Source organism: Theobroma cacao, chromosome 8 (genome assembly GCF_000208745.1).
Source record: "Theobroma cacao cultivar B97-61/B2 chromosome 8, Criollo_cocoa_genome_V2, whole genome shotgun sequence".
NCBI lineage: Eukaryota > Viridiplantae > Streptophyta > Magnoliopsida > Malvales > Malvaceae > Theobroma > Theobroma cacao.
The window spans coordinates 6,509,313-6,513,933 of NC_030857.1; positions in this window are offsets into that span (position 1 = coordinate 6,509,313).

Below are 4,621 nucleotides of genomic sequence, written 5' to 3' on the forward strand. Positions count from 1 at the left end.
AGTAAAATATTTTTTAAATATAATTATAAATGAAAGTAATAAAAGAAAAAATATTTGCTCTTTGCACTTGTTACTGCCCGTACGAACTTTGATTACTCATGTGACATTTTATGTTATTATTTTTTAAAATTAAAAGAATTATTATAAAATAAAACCAATCACATGTGTTTCATACAAATTTAGCTACGAGCAAAAGCATTCTTAGCATGAGAATTCTTATGCTTGTATGACAATGATGAGCATTAAGAAAAAATTGTCTCACTATACGAGCATTGCATTAGCAATGGGGAAAAATTTTCTTCCAACGACTACTTTTTCTTTTTTTCAAATTTTGAGATTTGGAAAGGAAAGTTGCTAATAGGTAGGGATTGCCATATTTGCGCAGCTTTTTTTTTTTTTTTTTTTCATTTCCAATACAAAATGAAGCCGAGAAAAAGATTTTACACTAAAAATTATTGCTGCTTATGATATTATAAGATTTTGGAGTAAAAATTTAGGGCCATGGAATCATAATGAAACATATTCAGTGTATACATCTGTTAATAATTGGATTTTAAAATTTTTATATTCTATTCTTCAACAAACAATAATATTAATAATGAATCAAAGGCAATTAAGGAAAATTATCTCAAAATTTTAAAGACTATATAAAAGAAACATTTGATTTAAGATGAGGCGTAGACTTGATCCCATTTTATTATAAATTTTATTTTTTATTATCATTCTATTTTATTGGTTTTTACGTGTATTTTGATTGTCCTTACTCCTTACACCTAGAGGGAGGGTTGGTGGGTCTATAAGCCATGTGCGCAATGGATTGGCAAGCCAACCCACAGTAAAAAGACTTGCACTACTAAAATACTTGCAGCCATCCAAAACATTTTTCTGGTAATTTAGGGCCAGCAAATTATTTCAACGATGCATAATTCGCTTTTTCAGTGTTCTTTTGACTCATTACCACCTTTTCTTTCCCATCAAATTGAATTGCATTTTATTTTGCTTTTCGAGTTTCAACGCTTTGGGCCAGTGATTCCGTTTCAAGCTTTAATACCATAAAAAAAACTGAGGAATGTTTGGGAAATTTTTATCATTAATTGAAGTGAATAATATGTAAAATATTATGTATTTATATTCTGTCTAAAGAAGTATAGAAGTGATAGAAAGAGAATACTTTACAAAATAGTAAAAAATTTCTAATAGCTAATTAATTTACAAACTAAAAACTTTTTAATTCGCCACCTGTGGAGAACGTTATAACTAACTATTCTAGTAAGCTTTTTTACTTGTTTTATAGGTACACTATTTACTTTTTCGGTAGCATTCTTCTTCAACAACTTAATTTTTTTTTTTTTTGTATCATCAACTTTGAGACATTGCATATTTACTTTCTTCTTTCCTATAGTTTTAAATATTATTATATAAATACAATATTAATAAATGAAATAAAATACAATATTATTATATAAAAAGTGTCAAGTCGTTGATCACGGTTGTTTTTCCTTTTTTATAAAGTGAAAATATAGTCATATTTATTTAAAATGAATAAAGGACTAATAAATGCTATTGATATAAATATAATGATCCCATATATAAGTCTCCTTTTGCTCCAGCTAACATGTAATGGTATTTATGCTTTTCTTTATGATGTTAATTTTTTTTTGTTTTTTTGTTTACTAATATATTTAAGCATGGTTTACTTTTATATATCTCACCCTCTAAAGTAAAAAGTATCAAATACTTTTCTATTTATTCAATGCATATATTTTCTACTTTAACCAATACTCCTTTTTACATTCGTTATTTGATTTCTCCAATATACATTTTGAAAAATATTTTTTATGATTTTTTTCTTTTTTTTTCTTTCAATACAAATAAATTTTACACTTAAAGGTGTCCAAAAGTTGATTGGTTTGAAAGCTCGACTTGCTTCGACCTGAGTTTGGGCATATAAATCTAGGCTTGAGTTCAGTCGGAAAATATTATTAGATTAATAAATAATATATTTTTATTTAATTTTAATTTTGAAAATATTACTAAAAAAGTAACATGATTGAACTAGATCAAACTTAGATTTTAGACCGTCAATCGGTTTTGGTTCAACTTAACATCTCATTTAGTAAACAATTTCTTTACCTAATATCTTTTACTTTTACCTCACCCCATCCCGAGCTATATATAAAAAAATACATTTTATTATTTATTTGATGTTATGTTAATATATTTATTATCTAATACTAATTACAAACATTAATTGAATAATAATATATACTTATTGTATAATTTATATTAAAAAATATATTATTTCATAAAATTTATATAAAAATAAATTCAAAAAAAAAAAGCTTTGGAATCAAAGATAAATTGGATAAAAATGATAGTCAAGTAATAAAATTCAAACTTTTGAGGTCAAGGCGAGTCAAGCAAAAAACAACACCTACTTGTGGATTGTACGAAAGGGTAAATCAATTTAATTAGAAAACTCTTTGATCATCAATCGCATGATTATTAGTAATACTTGTAATCGAAACTACTTTATGATCTTAAGCGCAACACATCTTATCTGAGGAAGGGAAAGGGAGAAAAGGGGCAAGAGAGATGGAGTTTGCAAGCATTTGGCACTCCTAGCGAATGGAAAGATTCAATTTCTTTATTGTAGATACCTAAAAAATAAACAAAAAAAATTAAATTATAATAAAATAAAATATAAAGTAAAATAAATAAATAAATAAATAAAAGAGAGGGAATGGTTGGGCGTACGCCCAACCATCCCTTCCCCCAACCACCTTGAATGATGGGGCTTTGGTTACCAACTTCTTGGTGCCAGAACCCCATTGCCGGGTTGTCCAAAATTTTGGACAACCCGACTGTTAAAAATCGAACCTGCAAAACCAAAAAGAAAAAATCCAAAAGAAAAAAAAAATCCTAGATCTACCAACAGCAAGCTACCTAGCCACAATAACAAAAAAAAAATCAAAACAAACACAAAAGAAAACTAGTTGATCTGAAAAATGAGGGAGAAGGGAGTTTAAGGGTAGAGAAAAAAGTTTTTTTTCGGATAGGGGAGAACCGGTAGGGAGACCGACGACAAGGGAGGCTTACCGGCAGAAAGTTGAAGAAGGAAGAAGGAGAGAAAGGATGAGAGGAGATCCGCCGGGCGAGAGAGAAATAGAGAAGAGAAAGTCGAAGGAGAGGGAAAGAGAGGGATCGGTCGGCCAAAGGGGAAGTTGAAGGGAGAAGGAAACGAAAAAGAAGAAGAAGAAGAAAAGAAAAAGTTAGGGAGAGAATAGAAAGAGTGACGGCTAGAGAGAGAAAAAGAGAGCCAAAAATGACAAAGGAAGAAGAAAATAAGGTTTAAATGCCTAGGGCTTAAGGGCCAAAACGAAGTCGTTTTGAGCGGCTCTACAGGCACCAAACGGTGCGTTTTGGGTCCTACCTTGTGGACCTCAAGAAGCAAGCTGAGTATAGTAGATTTGGGCTTCTGCGAGCCACCGAGTTGGGCTAATTCGAGCCCAAAAAAGTAACTCATTTTCCTTGGTTTGGGCTCATTCCAATTAATTTTGGGCTAGTCCATTTTATTAAATAAATTACAATTTTTGGTTGTCATGATTTAAAATATATTAGGAAAAGTTATCCATATATGTATATATATATTATGAATGCTTATATTTAATATTAGAAAATCAAAAAAAAAATAATGATAGTTATAATAAAAAATAATGGTAAAAATGCATAGTTTAGAAGAATGTATATATATATATATAATAAGTAAATAAATAGAAAGAAAATTCATAATAGATTTAGTTTTTTTTTTTTAAAATAAATATAGTAATAATGATAAGTAAATGAAAAAAAAAAGTAAAAAAATGAATGAAATGATTATTTGAAAATTTTCACTTAAGAGAGGTAAAGAGTTACCTCTTCTAAGTGGGATTTTTTTTAAACGCGAAATTCGAGACGAATTTTCACCGAAGCGTCGGGATAAATCCGAACTCCGAACTTCAATACCCATTAACTCACTTAAGAGAGGTAAAGAGTTACCTCTTCTAAGTGGGATTTTTTTTAAATGCGAAATTCGAGACGGATTTTCACCGAAGCGTCGGGATAAATCCGAACTCTGAACTTCAATACCCATTAACTCAAATAATCGTTGCTAAAATAATAATATTAAAAAAAATAAATCTACATAATATTACGTTTAAATCTAGGTTAGTGTAGTTAGTTAATTAGCAAGTAAATATTATTAAATAAAATTAAGTTAACCATTAATAATTAATTGTTTATTTGATTAAAAAAGGAAAATAATACATAAGATGGAATATTAATTCACTATGCTAGTTGAAAAATATTGATTTAAATAAGAAGCTCTAAAAAATAATAATTAATAATTAATAACGAATAATACTAAGTATATAAATAATGTGATAAATATTTAAATACTTAGTTGAGTGAATTATGAACCACCTAATTCAATAAACGCGTGCATGTAGACATCAACATTTTATTCTGTCATAGCACGTCATATTTATCTTGCAAATGGTGCGAGAATCCCAATGATGGGATTTCTCCGAGGAGCTTGTAGAGACGAGTTCTTCCGGAGATATCTCTAGGTGAGGAAAATTTC